This window comes from Eptesicus fuscus, chromosome 3, assembly GCF_027574615.1.
Source record: "Eptesicus fuscus isolate TK198812 chromosome 3, DD_ASM_mEF_20220401, whole genome shotgun sequence".
NCBI classification, from domain to species: Eukaryota; Metazoa; Chordata; class Mammalia; order Chiroptera; family Vespertilionidae; genus Eptesicus; species Eptesicus fuscus.
This window is the reverse complement of record NC_072475.1, coordinates 3,142,497-3,158,992: the sequence shown is the minus strand read 5'-3', so window position 1 is coordinate 3,158,992 and position 16,496 is coordinate 3,142,497.

Genomic DNA, 16,496 nt, shown 5'->3' with positions numbered 1-16,496 from the left:
CTGTAAATTGCTGACAGGGCTCCTCATGCTTCAGGATTCGGGTTTCAGGTGGACTCCCCGGATTGTTCTGGCTAACCCCCCCGTGTGACAGCATGGCACCGTGCGCACCGCCACTGGATTTTATCGCCACTGTCTGCGCGTCTCTGTTCCTGGCTGGCCTGGGAGCTTTGGCGGTGGGCGGCAGAGGTGTGTCTCATTGTCTCAGTGGATCGAGCACCATGTTTTGAACTTAGTTCTCAATACACATTTGATTTATCAACGGACGGAGACACATAGGCCTCTGGACTCCTGCTCTCCTCGGCCTCCTTTTCCTTTCCGTTGTCTGTCACTCCATCCATCTGCCCATCTTTCCTTCCTTCCTTCTATCCATCCAACAGGTGATTTTAAGAGTCTACTCCGAGCGTGGCCTTGAGCTGCTCATGGGCTGCGGAGGGTGGGGGGGCGGGGGGCGGTAGTTTAGCAGGGTGCTGACTGTCGTAGGAGCTTCAACAGGGCCCAGGGCACCGAGGTGGGTCCGCAGGTCTGTCTGCGGTGATCTGGGAAGGCTTCGCCAAGGATGTGCCACCTGAGCTGGGTCTTGGGAGATGGAGAGATCTGCCCGGTGAGGACAGGGAGCCGCGCGGGGCTGCGTCAGAGGCTTCAGCGCAGAAAGGAGGGCGTACAGGGTGTGGGTAGGGGAAGTGAGGAGGCCAAGGCCAAGGGGAGGATGCCCTCTCGCCTCTGTAAACAGCGTGCGCTTTACTGGGCAGGCGCTGCGAGTCCTACTGAGGTTTCAGAGAGGAAGGGAGAGGGAGAGAGAGATAGAAACGTCAATGATGATAGAGAATCATTGATCGGCTGCCTCCTGCACGCCCCACACTGGGGATCAAACCCACAACCCCTGACCTGGAATCGAACTGTGACCTCCTGGTTCATAGGTCGACGCTCAATCACCGAGCCACGCCAGCCGGGCTCTACTGAGACTTTAAAGCAGGGACGGCTCTGCTGTTTTGTCGGACGCTGGAGGCACCTCCCTGGGCCATCCTGGGGAACATCCGGGGAGAGCAAAGGCCCGCCGTGCACGCAGGTCCTCGTGCTGGCCTGCCGCGCGCTCCCCCATTTTCTCTTTCCCCTTTGCTTTCAGCAAAACCGAGGCCGGGGCTGGCCATTGCTGACGGGACAGAGAGGCCCCAGGAGGAAAGGGAAAGGTTGGGGGAGAACCCGCTCATTTCCAAGTGTCTGTCACCGTCACCTCCGGAGCAATGGCCCTTGGAAGCGACGGGGACCACCAGCCGTTTCGGATGCTGATTTGGGCACGCGATTCCCTTCGCAATCCTCATTCGACAGAGGTTTAGTACTTGGTGCTGACTTCAAGACGCTCCCACCCATTGTCCTGGTGAGCTGGTGAAGGGACGCCTTCGGCCCGACTGCTCTGGTTGTCATGGCAGCAGTGGGGAATCTCGGCTGAGGGATTTGAGGGGGCCATGGACCTGATGGTAATAACTCCCTGAGAGAGTTTCCGTCAGGGCCCCGGACCCGCGAGTGCTCCCAGCCTAATGAAGAGGCCCGCGGAGACCCTGCGTCCCTGCAGCAGTATGTGCTCCGAACTCTCACCGCCGCCCGAGCCTCCGCAGGTCCGCTGCCAGCAGGACCCCGAGGCCTGCGGCCGCTCACCCGCCGGGAGCGCGGGCCTGTTTTGGCAGCCGGGACGCATCCTCCCGCGGTGCTCAGGGAGGTCACGGCTGGAGGGTTGACGTTGGCGTAGACACGATCTACTCAGCTGTTCCTACCCCTGGCGGAGCCGCGGCAGCTACGGGGGAGACCGGGGGAATTGCTGGATTCCTGGCTCCCCCCCGGGAGCCTGATTCAGGAGGTCGGGGGGCCCCGGACGGGGCGGATGCGTGTTTTCCAACGCCCCCGTTACCCAGCTGTGACAACGGCCGGCCGCATCCGGGGGGCACGGAGGGCGGCCAGGCTCAAGTCACTGGGGAGATTACACCAGCCCAGAAGCCTCCGGGTCCTCCGAGGGGAAGAGGAACGGATGTTATGGACCCCGGGGGAGCCCTTTGTTGGAAAAGTCCCCGCTTTGCCCTAATGGGCGGTGCGGCCACAGTGGGTCTGAGAGTGGATTCTCTGTCCTCATAGGAACCCCCGGGCGCTTGTCAGAAATGCCGAGCCGGGGGTCTCCCACAGACCCTCTGCATCAGACGCCCCGAGGGCGGGCTGGGGGCCTGTGCTTGTCCCCCCCCCCTGCCACCCCTGCACATGGAAGTGTGAGAGCCGCGGGGTGTTCTCCCTGTCCGTGGTGAATCCTCGGTGCCGCTGGGGGAGCCCACAGAGACGGGTTTGCAGACAGTGACGCGCCCCGTCCAGCGCTCATCCGCCTCCTCGGTCACGCCCCTGCCAACTGCTCTCCCTGGAGCTGCTCTCCCTGGTGGTGTGTGTGCCCTCCGCCCTCTCCCGCCTCCTCCGTGCCGTCTCTGGGCCCATCTCTTTCCTGGATGCCTCTTCCTCCACCTGCCCCTCCTGGGCAATCCCCTGGCCTCTCTCGGTTTCCATGGTAACAGCGGCGATGCTTTCCAGATGCCGGTCACCAGCCCAGACTCGTTTTCTAGCTCCAGACCCCTCTGCACAGCAGCCTGTGCGTGTCCCACAGCCCCCTCCGGCCCCGTGGCTGAGGGGCTCAGGCTCCCCCGACACCCGGTTCCCTTCTCTCCCACACTCAGTGGATGGCGCTGCCATCCCCCCCGGTACCACCCGCCTTCCCTCTCACTTCTCCGTCCGAGCAAGCCCTTCTGACTGGAGCTGTTGACGATACCCGAGTCAATTCCAGCTCAGTGAGACCGGGAAAAAGATGTCCCCGAAATCTACTCTCTCCCTAGGGGCCCCCATCACCCCTAGTGCCGCCGCCGCGCCCCAGACCCCCATCACCCCTAGTACCGCCGCCGCGCCCCAGACCCCCATCACCCCCAGTGCCGCCGACGCGCCCCAGACCCCATCACCCCTCATCTGGGCCTTGATGCTGCCTCTAAGCCAGCCTCCTTCCCACCTGCCCGCCCCGATGCACCAGCCGGCGTGCCTCCACACGGCTCCTCCAAGCCTCTGGCCACCCGCCCCTCCGGCTTTACAGCCCGCAGAAGCCCTGCTTCGCCTTGGGGAGAAGCCCAGACTCCTCTGCGCCCCCAGGGCTTCCTAAGGCCGGTTCCTCCTCTCTGCTCCCTCCTCACTTCTCTCCCTCGGGACCTGGCAGTCTCCCTGTGCCTCGCCGCGTTTCCAGAGGAGATTGCTACCACCTGGACGCCTTTCTGTCACGATAACCCCTCTCCCTGTCTGTCCGTCTGTCCGTGGGTCCCTCATCATCCTTCCAGATGCAACCCTGCCCTAGCGAAACCTCGGCTGACCCCCGCCAGGTGTGTGGCCCCCACTGTGTGCACCTCCATCACACACCTGTGTGCACACCTCCATCACACACCTGTGTGCACACCTCCATCACACACCTGTGTGCGCCTCCATCACACACCTGTGTGCACACCTCCATCACACACCTGTGTGCACACCTCCATCACACACCTGTGTGCACCTCCATCACACACCTGTGTGCACGCCTCCATCACACACCTGTGGTACCTCCATCACACACCTGTGTGCACACCTCCATCACACACCTGTGTGCACACCTCCATCACACACCTGTGTGCGCCTCCATCACACACCTGTGTGCACACCTCCATCACACACCTGTGCGCGCCTCCATCACACACCTGTGCGCGCCTCCATCACACACCTGTGTTCACACCTCCATCACACACCTGTGTGCACACCTCCATCACACACCTGTGTGCACACCTCCATCACACACCTGTGTGCACACCTCCATCACACACCTGTGCGCACCTCCATCACACACCTGTGCGCACCTCCATCACACACCTGTGTGCGCCTCCATCACACACCTGTGGGCGCCTCCATCACACACCTGTGGGCACCTCTATCACACACCTGTGCGCGCCTCCATCACACACCTGTGTGCACACCTCCATCACACACCTGTGCGCACCTCCATCACACACCTGTGTGCACACCTCCATCACACACCTGTGCGCACCTCTATCACACACCTGTGTGCACACCTCCATCACACACCTGTGGGCGCCTCCATCACACACCTGTGTGCACCTCCATCACACACCTGTGGGCACCTCCATCACACACCTGTGTGCACCTCCATCACACACCTGTGGGCACCTCCATTGCACACCTGTGTGCAGGACTTGTTTGCACGCCTGTTGCTGCCCCTGGACTGGACTCATCTGCTGCCTCCGGTGCTGAGAATTGTGGCTGGTTCTTCGTAGGCACTGAGTGCACACTTCTTGATGAATGAGTGATCCCCAGCACCCGGTTTCTAGAAGCATCTGTCATGTAAAAATCTATACTTACATTTCAGCCATTCTTCCAGTTTATGAAACACATGTCATGCATTAATGTGCTGGCAGTCGAGTTCATAAAAAGAACTATGCATTCTGATTTATTGGCTCACGGTACGCAATTAATTTGCGGATTAAAGGGTCAGCCAGGAGCTGGGAGTGGAGCAGATGCCTGTGGCGTGGCCCAGCGCTACACCCAGGCCAGAGCAGCTGAGGGGAAGCCGTGTTAAACGCAACCGCGGTGGCTTCATATTTAAGACATAGTAAGCTTTTTTTCTTTCAAAACCAAAAAGTATATATTTTTCATTTTTTTGGGGAACATTTTAAAAAGCCATATTTTATTCTGGTAAGAATCATGCTAATAATGGAAAATGAAACGATGCCAACACTTTAGCTGAACTTGCTGTGTCAGCGGTAAGGAGAAGAAGTTGGGTGCCCACGCAGGCCTGCTTCCTGGTCCCCCGTGCCCCCTGCAGCACTGGCCCGAGGAGGTCCTGAGTCCCCCCCTCCGACAGGGGGAGCTTGGGGGGCGAGCCAGGGGAGGGGGACACGTCAGTGATGCATCCTGGGAAATACTTCGGCTCCAGCCACACGCACACTCCAGTGGCCTTGCTGCTCCGGGCCAGGCGCGCGGCTTCCTGCTTTCTGTAACCCACGCCCCCGCGCCCCGCTCTGCGCCCCGGGACGCCGTGGCAGAGCCTGTGTGTACACACTCGGAGCTGTCCCTTGTTCTCGGTGGTGAGGAGACAGCCGGGGGATTAGCAAACGGGCACCCGGTTGCTTTCTTCTTGAAGGTTCAGGGGGGCAGGGTGATGAGCTTGCCCGAGTTCAAAAGGGGAGAAGACACCCCTTGCAATCCTTCCATCCTTGGGCCCCCCCAAATATTGTCCCTTGATTTCCCCGGATCTTGCGCCTCCTGGGTTCCCACCCCGTGCGCAGATGGCACCCGCGGCTGCGCTGGGCTGCACAGCTGCCCTTCGGAGGGAGGCAGGTCAGCGGAAACCGCCCCGTCAGGGTCACAGTGCGGGGACAGAGTGTGGGGGCTGAGGCCAAAGCGCCCCCTGCCCTGTGCTGGCTGCCCTGCTGGCTCTGCAGGGCCGTGACTGTCACCCCAGAGACCGCCAGGGTGCTCGATGGTCAGGGCCTGGAGCCTCGGTTTCCCTGATCTCACAGGTGGGGACCTGGGTGCTGGGAGGCGGGGCTGCTCGCCCACGCCGGGGCGCCACTGGGTGGTGTTTGAGTTTGGCAGCATCCCAGGCTCTTGCCCGGGACTACGTGGCTCACGACGCGCCAAGCTCGCCGCTGCTGGCCGGCACCCATGGTTTTTATAAGTCGGAGCCTGCCTGGGTCCTGCTGGCCGGCGCCATCGTTCTGTGCGACAGCGGCCAGGCTCGGATCGCTAATAGAACGTCACCGCCCGGGGCTTGTCGTGGGCAGAACGTGTCCCCCACACGCTGTGCTGCCGTCCTGTCCCGGCGCCCGGAGCGGGAGCTTCCTTAGAAGTCTTTGCCGATGCATCACGTTCGGGATCTCAGGGTGAGGCCACCCTGGTTTCAGGATGAGTCACTCTGGAGCCGATTTAGATGGCGTTTAGATGAGACTTGGTACTTCAGGCTTCTGAGTTGATCCTGAAATGAGTTAAAACGAGTTCAGGCTTTTGGGGCTGTGGGATGGAATGAATGTACTTTGCCTGTGAAAACAACATGGATTTTGGGGGGGGCTGGGGGCAGATGCAGTGGATTGAATGCTTATGTCCCTCCCCCCACATTCCTGTGTGGAAATCCTAACCCCCCCCCATGAGGTGTTAGGAGGCGGGGCCTTTGGGAGGCCATGAGGTCGGAAGAGATGGGTGCCCTCCTCAGAAAGACCCCGGAGAGCTCCCTCGCCCCTCCCCCCACGTCAGGACACAGTGAGAAGAAACCCGTCCGTGAACCTGGAGGTGGGTCCCCCAGACTGGATCTTGGCCTGTTCGGCTTCCGGCACTGAGAAAGCGCCCGTGGTTATAAGCTGCCCAGCCTATGGGGTTCTGTGGCAGAAGCCAGACAGACTAGACAGCTGTCAAAGGAGCGTGGGGCCAGGGTGAGGGGGAGTGAACTCGGGGTGCCCCCTGCTTCCTCCTGAACGGAGCCTGTGTGTTTTTTTTTAATCTTAAATATGATTTTATTGATTTCAGAGAGGAAGGGAGAGGGAGGGAGAGAAACATCAATGATGAGAGAGAATCACTGATTGGCTGCCTCCTGTACGCCCTACACTGGGGATTGCGCCTGCAACCCAGACATGTGCCCTGACCAGGAATCGAACCATGACCTCCTGGTTCATGGGTTGACACTCAATCACTGAGCCACATGGCTGGGCTGGAGCTGGGTTTGATCAGGTTTCCATGCTCTCTCTGCACAGTCATGTGCTCAGCGGGGCGGGGGGGGGGGGGCAGGGTGGAGTTGGGGGAGCTGACCCTGCATCCAGGAGCAAGGGGTGGCTCAATAGGTGGCACCAGTGATGCCACTCCCCGCTGATTGACACATGACCCGGTGATGGACACATGACCTGATCTTGGCCAATGAACTGCGAGGAGCGTTCTGGTGGGGGTGGGAAGGAGAGGGTGCCGCTGGGAATGTCTCCTCCCCCCTGAGAAGGACAGGAAGGAAAATCCCTGTTGCTCTGGACCCTGCCCGCCTGACCGTGGCCTCTGGAACGGGGACCAGCACCTGTGGGAGATGAAGCAGCACCGGGGGCAGAGGAACGGTGGGAAGAAGGCGGGGTCGTAGGCGACAGCCCGGCACCGAGGACCCCCACTCCGCCTGCGAGTCGCTGCAACATGACCTGAATGTTTCCCCTCCTTGGTTCCAGCGGGGGGTCAGTGCTGTCACCATTGCTGGAAGCACGGGCTTCTCGGAGGAAGTGACTCCGGGACCAGCTGGGGGCAGGGTGGGGGGGCAGGTTCTAGGCAGAGAGGCAGGTCCCACGTGGCTCAGGGGAGAGCATCGCCCTGGTCCGAGGCGCCGTCTGGACCCCGTCTGGAGCAGGAGGGGACGGTATCTGAGCGGAGACAGGAGGAGGGGCACGGCGGGGGTCAGCCAGACAGGGAGACAGAGTCAGCTGAGCAGCAGGACAGGAGTTCACCAGGATTCAGTGTGGGGGCCCGAGGCGGGGAGGCAGGAGCAGATCCAGGGGCTCAGCGGGGCCTGCTGAACCCCGAGCCCGGCGGCCGCGGTGATGAACAGAGCGATGGGAGAGGCCCGGCGGCAGAGCCGTGGGATTTGGGCACAGATGAGCGAGGGGGCGATGAGACCGTGGAGCTGATGCCAGGAATCGTGGGCCGGTGTCTCAGGAGCCGGTCATCAGGAACGGCCCCTCGGGAGGGAGGAGTGGGAGCACCTGGACAGGAGAGACGAGAGCGGAGACCCCGTGCGGGCTGAGCGCTGGGACACGCACTGGGTGCAGCGGGGAGGCGTCGCTCTGTGGCCGGTGATGGCGAGGTGCGGCTGGAGGAGCCGTCCCCGCTGTGAGGCCCGGGCTGGGAAGGTGGGCCCATGGGCTCGCAGCTCCCTGCGGGTCCTCGGGTCGGAGTGGGCCGCCGGTCCTGTCCCCTCTCAGCACCGCCTGTGCTGGGGCGGCTGGGCCTGGGGCTCCGGCTCTGGCTCTGTCCACGCCGCCCCTCTCGGCCCCGCGCCCTCAGCTGCCCGCTCTCCGCCCCCCTCCAGGGTCTGGTCGACACGGGGACCCGCGGCTGTGCCCTTGGCAGTGGCTCCTACCCGGGGACCAGGCTTGGTCTGCCAGTTTCCAGGTCCCGAGGCTGGCACCTCAGAAGGTGGGTCTCCAGCCCGTCCCTGTCCCGTTAACATGCACAGAGCTCCCGGGACGCCTCACTTGGTCTCTGCATCTCGCTGGGCTGGGGGGCGGGGGGGTGTCCTCCGCGCGTCCAGCTCTGAGTCCGAAAGGCAGAGGGGACCCTTCAGACTGTTGTCTTGGCCCAGGGAGGAGCCGCAGCGGGAGGAGGGAGACAGCATGTGGCCTCGGGTGAGGTCCAGGGAGCAGACCAACCGGGGCGTCGGAGACAGAAACCACTGAGCCGCATGGAACCTGCAGCGAAGGCGAGGGCCCCTCACGGTCCCGTCTGCCTCCAAGGCCTTAAAAAAGGGGGCTCCCCCCCCCCGCATCGCTGCTGTCTGTTTTTGCTTCCAGCCTGCGGGACGTACAAGCTGGGGTAGAGGTGATTTGGGGCCAACATCCCAAATGGAGTGCCGACCCCCCTTCCTGGCTCTGGGGGGACGCCGAGGAAATCCTTTGGCACCAAGCAGGCAAACACACACACACCGAAACAACACCACGAGGTGCCCACGGCGGAACTTTCTACTAGCAGCGCAGACACTCCTGGTCACGCAGGGGCTCAGGATGGCAGCACGCGGCGTCTTTGGCCCCAAAGCAGAAGCCCTGGCTACTTTCTGTCCCAGGCTCCCACCCAGAGTGGCAGGTGGGGAGGGGGGGGAGGGAGGAGAGAGAGAGAGAGAGAGAGAGAGAGAGAGAGAGAGAGAGAGAGAGAGAGAGAGAGAGGTTTCCATTCACTGGGTGTGTGTTTGGAATTTGTGCCTCTCAGCCGGTTGCTGATTGCCTTTGGATGCTTCTGGGGAGAGAGCCTTGCAGAGGGGGCCCCGGATCCTTCCGCCTCCCGGCTTGTTGTGCCCCGGGATCGGGAAGGTGGGAGCTTCCCAGAGACAGGGCCGGACCGCCCTGATTCTTGTCAGGAAACCTACCCCGCCCGTCGGAACATGGAACCCACATGGAGTGCAGACTGGAAGCCGGACTGGCGTGTGTTCTGGCCTCTTGTTAGAACCGCTTTGCTGCCACAGGTGAGCTGCCTCCCCCGCCCGGGGCCCAGGTGTCGCCTTCCTTTCTCCCCATTCTCATTGCCAAACCCCAGGCACCCGAAGGCCGTGGGACCTGCCGACCTGGAGGGTGGCCGAGGTCCTCAGCACATCTTATAAGCAGTTCTCACTGAAGAGTCACCCTGGTCTAAAGCCCCTGAATTGAAGACACCCTGGTCTAAAGCCCCAAGACAGAAGACAGAGTTTTTATTTGTGATATTTCTGGGCTTGGCCACAGAAGAAAAAACATATTAAAATATTTTAATATATTTCTAGCCCCTGGCAACCACCCATTTGCTCTCTGTCTCTATGGACCCATCTATTCTGGATATCTCACATCAATGGATTCGTACAAAATGTGGCCTTTGGTGTCCAGCTTTTTACACGTAGCATCATGTTTTCAAAAGTTCAGCCACATCAGGAGGACGTTTCTCCCCAAAATAAACCAGGCTGGAGAGCTGGGACGTCTCCTGTTTACAACAGAGCAGCAGCTTGAAGAACCTGCGGGACGAGCCTGGTGTTCGTGAGCCCCCGAGAGGCCTCCAGAGGCTGCGGAGGCCAGCATCCGCTCACGGAACCACCCTCTGCCTCCTGACTCGGTTTCACCCTGGCTCTGCTCTGGGTGATGCCACCTGGGGCCCTTGGTACTTCCTTCCGGCCCTGCTTCTCACACAACGAACGACTCCCCACGGTGTGAATTCAGTATCGCCCTGCCTTGCCTCTGTGTAGGTGGGCTCAGTAGATCTTGAGGGAAGATGAATCTCAGAAATTGGGGAGGAAAGTAGTGGGTGTCATAGTAAAAAAATATAGAAATATTTAAAAATGCTTAAAGAATGTGAGAAAAGTTAAAAATGTTTGAGTTTAACTTCCCTTAAAACTTAGTCTGATATTAAAGATATATTCCCCACTGCCCTGAAGCATGTGTACCCCAGAGATAAGGATTTGAACTGACGCAGAGTGACTTGTGTCAGGATAAACACTTGCCTGAGTGACGTACTCTCCTTAGCCCCCTCGCAGTGTTTGAGATGAACATATGTGCATTGACGTAAATCATTGATAGCCACCTGGGCTGCTACGGGTACGAACAAGCTTTAAATACGGACCCCTGCCAGCCAACGATGCTTGTCTTGTGGAGACATTACAAAGGCCCGTCCCTTCATCGGTCTGACAAGTGACGCCGCTCCACGCTCCTCTTCCTGCCAGATGACAGAAGAACGGCCAGTAATCCCCAATGGAGACGGGACCGAGCTCTTGGGAGAAGAATGCTGGCCCCCTGCACCCGGACCAGCCCAGCCCAGCTGCCGGACCCCAGAGGACAACACCACGGGGATCCCTAACTAAGTTTGTACCCGCAGCCGCCCAGGAATTTGTGTGACTAATAAAAAGCTGTGTGATTTGCAACTGCATATGTTTCATGTGGTGTGATTCCTCCGGCAGTTAACTGCATTAATTTGCGAACGCTTAACATTGAAATGAAAGCCTCTGGTCTTTGTTGGTCCTACGCCTGCCACTCTGGTCCTGCCTGCGTAAGAACCGTCTCTTCACTAGCAACTACTTGAATGTCCCACACCTGCACGGTTAAAGTTTATCTCAAGGGACGCCCCAGATCCTTTTCCGGGATCTACTTGGGACAGTGGGTTTCTAAACGTTGAGCACTTCTCATCTTGCAAGGCGGCCCTGAGGGCCTGTGGGTGGAGGTGGGCAGGTAGTATCTAGGGGAAGAGGATGCTGAGTTAAGACCGCTCTGGAAAAGGTCATGAAAAGTTTTAGCGTATGCCTGTAGTGAATTCATCGTAAGGATATAAACTTAAAAATGATTTACCAATTCGCCTTTTCTCTTTTATGTTTTATTGCCATTGTCTTTTCATTCTTTGCAAAACCCCTGTCTGACATCATTCCTATGGCTGTTATAGACTTTACCTGTTTTTATCCCCCACCCCCTCATTTTTATATCCTCACTATATTTTTACAACTTTATCTGGAAGTCAAAGAATTCGTCTCTCTGGAATTCATTCATTCTGGAACTGGGAACTTGCATCTGCTGAACTTAACAATTCGTTTTTTTTAAATATTTTTTTATTGATTTTAGAGAGGAAGGGAGAGGGAGAGAAAGATAGAAACATCAGTGATGAGAGAGAATCATTGGTGGACTATGTCCTGCACAAACCACACTGGGGATCAAGCCCGCCACCTGGGCATGTGCCCTGACCAAAAATCAAGCCCTGACCTCCTGGGTCATAGGTTGACACTCAACCATTGAGCCACACCAGCCCCGCAACAATTCCCTGTTTTTTTGTTCTTCTGAAAGGATTTTAACAGAACAGTTACTCTTCAAACAGCCCTCCTAGCCACTAGGTGGCGCTCATATGCTATTGTAAATGGATTCTCATATTAAACTATTTGGAAAAACAATTTGTCTTCATTTAAGGTAAATACAGGAATTGGCCCTAAAAAATGTATGTGCTTTGTGGATTACAGACCCCCCTGCCCCCGGCTGCCTTTTTCACTACATCATCATGATTAAGCAACGGCACTCCAGAATCAGGTTGAGTTCAAATATGCCCCGTCACTCACTTGCTGTATGACCTTGAGTCACTTAACTTCAGTGTTCTCATCGACAAAACGGAGTTAACGACACATACCTCACGGAGTGGTAGGGAGAATTAAAAAGTTAATATATATTGAAGCACATGGTGTGGTGTTATATGTGTTTTTTGAAAAACAGTCTCTTCAGCGTGTCCCTCTCCCCCCATCTTTATGAGATATAGCAACCATTAACATTGTATAATTTTAAGGCGTACAATGTGATGCTTTGATCGCATGTAGAATGTGAAGGGATTACACAATGGGGTTACTTATGTGTGTGCCTTTGTTATTGATGTTTTTGTTTTCACGGTGGCATTGCTAATCCCCCAGAGCAGCGATTTTCAACCTTTTCCATCTCCGGCACCCATAAGCTAATGACTGAAATTCCGCGGCACACACCAAAAAATACGTTTCCAGCTGATCTGACAAAAAGTAGGTATAATTTAAATTTCTTCACACCAGATGGCTATTGTGTTGGCTGCTGTTGCTTTTTTATTTGACAATCTAAGGGGAAGAGGTCAGTGCCCCGGACTACATAGTCAGGCAGTGCATGTTTTAAACATTCTTGCAGCACACGGTTGAAAATTGCTGCTTTAGACAAATGCTTCCCAAATGCCAGTTCAAGGATTAGGCGTATCAGAATCACTTAAGGATCTTGTCTGAAACATAGACGTATGAGCTCCATCCTGGAGTGTCCATTTCAGTAATTTTGAGGTAGGCTTTAGGGATCTATAGCCTTTAGAAGCCTATTGGTCATCCTGATGACCAGCTGGATTTGGGGACCTGTGACATAGACCACCCAGGTTGTTACTGTCGGCCCAAGTCCAGTCGTGGGGCAAGAAGTTAAGGCTGTTGCACACCGGCAATTTCCAATTTCCCTCCAGCACCGTGCGTGCCATCCGAACCTCTGCCCCTGGGGATGGTCCCTCTCACCACTATCTCCAGGCCACCCCCGGGTGAGGCCGAACGGCAACCACTGGCTGATTTAAAAAAAATAAAATATTTTTATTGATTTCAGAGAGGAAGGGAGAGGAAGAGGGAGATAAAAACATCAATGATGAGAGGGAATCATTGCTTGGCTGCCTCCTGCACATCTGACCGAACCCGCAACCCAGGCATGTGCCCTTGACCGGAATCAAACCTGAGACCCTTCAGTCTGCAGGCCGACGCTCTATCCACTGAGCAAACTGGCTAGGGCCCCACTCGCTGTTTCTGGCTGGTACCCTCATCCTCAGCTGACCCAGGGGTGCATCCAGCTTGGGTTTTTCCTCCATCATCCGCTGGTCACGGCAGACCTCAGGAGGGGCCCTGGGGCCGCAGTGGTGAGAGGCAGGGGCCGGGGCTGCCTGCTGGTGTAGCTCGCCGGGCCCTTGGTCTGCAGGTACCGCTCATCTCACAGCGAATGGCCCGGCCATGTAGCTCCGTGGGTGTGATGGAGCCCGGCTCGTCGTGGCTGATTGCTCACCTGGTGTCCCATTGTTGGGAACAACATCTCTTTCAGGCCGAAGAGTGTGCCAGGAGTGGGTGTTTGTTGTTGCTGTTGTTCGTTCGTTTTTCTGAAGTTACTCATTGTACAAGGCCTTGCTCCCGAACATTGTCCGAGTTGTGATTTTCTAAATGGGGATTACCAAAACTCCACACAGTGTCTTTTTCCATCACCAATACTCCTTCTCCTTTTTAAATTCTCACCCATGGATATGTTTATTGATTTCAGAGAGAGAGGGAGGGAGAGTGAGAGAAACATCCATGTGAGAGAGAAACAGCAGTCCGTTGCCGCCTGTACGAGCCCCGAGTGGATATCAAACCCGCAACCTGGGTATGTGCCCCGACCAGGAGTTGAACCCACACCTTTTGGTGCTCGGGGGCACTGCTCCAACCACCTGAGCCACCGGGCCAGGGCGTGGGCTTCTTTTCGAAAGAGTTCCTTGTGTGTCCATTTTGTCAGCTTTGCTCTTCAAAAATAGCCTCTTTTATGAAAGAGTTCTATTGAGCTTCGACTTTGAGGGAGAATGAATGTTTACCACTTAAAAGCTCACTGGATTTTATTTCTCCCCAGTATTTTAGATTACTTCTAGACTGGCTAAATTCTGTCATTAATGATGAAGCTCAATATGTTGATTTTTTTTCAGGGGAAAAGTCCCCCGTCGCCAGTACCTCTGACTCCACAGGGGCTGCGGGCACAGGCTCAGGCGGGGGGCGGGGGGGGGGGGGGGCACTGCCTGCAGCGGGACCTTCGGCCGAGCCTTTTCCTGCTCTCTGGGCCCCGCTCAGCCCTGGTCTCTCTTGTGATGCGGGCACGAACCATGTCCCAGCCGTGGAACGGCTGTGTCCAGGCCGGAGACGCCCGTGGGGCTGTGCCGCCTGCTGTGTGTTAGGAGGGGCGAGGCAGGCAGCTGTTCTTACGCTGGGATGTTCCAGCGCGTCCAGGCTCTGGCGTTAAAAGGGGCACTGGCCCGGCCGCCCCCGCCTCTTCTCAGGGGCTGTTTCCTGTTGTCTTGTTGCCCGAGTGTGCCTCCGAGGGCCCGCCTGTGGCACCTGGGATTCATCAGTCTGACTTCCATGATGCCGTCACCGCTGAGGTTCCGCAGATGTCAGCTGGTGGAGGAGGGCTGATGACGGGCCAGCTGCCGAGCACCGCTGTCTGGGCCGTGGGGACTGCGTCAGGCCCCCCTGTGGGGGTGGGGGGGGTGGGAAGGATAGAGTCCCCGGGCCGGAGGCTGCACACGGGCCCTGAGTGACACTTGGTCCAGAGCACCACCTGGCAGGAAGGCCGTGCCCGCTGTGGCCTGAGGGAGCCTGCGCCCTCCGCCCGCCTGGTCTCCGCAGGGACGGGCTGATGAATAAATGGGGATGGGATGGGATGGGGCCACACGCTGCGGCGGCCTGGAGGCTGTGTTTCTGACTTCCTGCCTTGGCTGGTGGGGGGCAGTGACTCCCCACTGTGACAGCTGTGCTCCGTGTGGGCGTTTGCTGCTGTCAGGTACATCTACCACCCCCCCCCCCCCCGCCGCCGTTATGCATCTGGAACTAGGGTGAGGGCGGGAGGGGCTCACTTCCCCAGCCCCCTGGTCTCCAGTGTGGATCCTTTTGAAGGCACATGCTGAGCAAGGCCTTGGCTGGGGCTCTGCCCGACCTCTAGGGGTGCTGTTCTCCCACAATCCTCCCCTATCTCTGCCTGGATGACCCCAGAAGATGCACTCTGACCTTTCTGCTCATTAGGATAGTTATCTGCCTGCTCCTAATAGCCAAGCAAGGCAGTGGTGTCTGCTGTTTTGGGTCCTATTGTCGCCATGGTTACCAGTGGGCCCACTTCTGTGCTGGTGTCTCCTACCATCAGGCCTGCCCTGCAGAGATGGCACCACTGAGGCGCCAGGGATGCCACCGGCTGCCCCAGCAGCTCCTCATTGCTTAGGCAACGGGCGCACACGCAGCCCTTCCCGTGACACAGCCTCGCTGGGTGTCCAGTCCAGCCGCTGCTTCCTGAGCCTTCGGCTCTTCCTTCGCCGTCCGCCAGGCGGTCCTGGCTGCCTCACTCCACATGGCCATCGCTTACTCCTGCTGCCCAGAGCCCCCTCAGCACACCGATCCGCTTCTGGGAGTGCTGTGCAGGGCTGTTAGGGGCTGAGCTGTGCAGGGCTGTTAGGGGCTGAGCTGTGCAGGGCTGTTAGGGGCTGACTGAGGAGGGCTGTTAGGGGCTGAGCTGTGCAGGACTGTTAGGGGCTGACTGAGGAGGGCTGTTAGGGGCTGAGCTGTGCAGGGCTGTTAGGGGCTGACTGAGGAGGGCTGTTAGGGGCTGAGCTGTGCAGGGCTGTTAGGGGCTGAGCTGGGGAGGGCTGTTAGGGGCTGACTGAGGAGGGCTGTTAGGGGCTGAGCTGGGGAGGGCTGTTAGGGGCTGAGTTGGGGAGGGCTGTTAGGGGCTGACTGAGGAGGGCTGTTAGGGGCTGACTGAGGAGGGCTGTTAGGGGCTGAGCTGGGGAGGGCTGTTAGGGGCTGACTGAGGAGGGCTGTTAGGGGCTGACTGAGGAGGGCTGTTAGGGGCTGAGCTGGGGAGGGCTGTTAGGGGCTGAGCTGAGTAGGGCTGATAGGGGCTGAGCTGTGCAGGGCTGTTAGGGGCTGACTGAGGAGGGCTGTTAGGGGCTGAGCTGGGGAGGGCTGTTACGGCTGAGTTGTGTTCTCCGTACACTGCATGTTGAAGTCCCAGCCCCGCACCTGAGTGTGACTGCCTGTCCAGGCAGGGCCTTTAAAGAGACGATTAGATTAAAATGCGGTCATTAGGTTGAGCCCTAATCCACTGTGACTGTCTTAGAAGAGGAGGAGACGAGGACACAGATATGCACGGAGGGACAGCCAGTGAGGCGGGGAGGCAGCTGTCCACCTGCTAAGGAGAGTGGCCCAGAGACACCTCCATCCTGGACTTTGAGCCTCGGTCCTTCGCTTGCTCTGCAGTTTGAATCCAAGTGGCAGAGGCATTTGCGGGCGGCGGGAAGCCCTCTGGAGTTCATGCTGGGAATTTATTGGTGTCCTCGGGCCTCATGGCCACCCCCCAGCATCAGTCGCCCTCAGCAGCAGCCGCCCAATCTCACCTCGTTACAATGACTCTTTCCCGCATTTCTCAAAGGGCTGATTTGCAGCTCCGACTGCATCT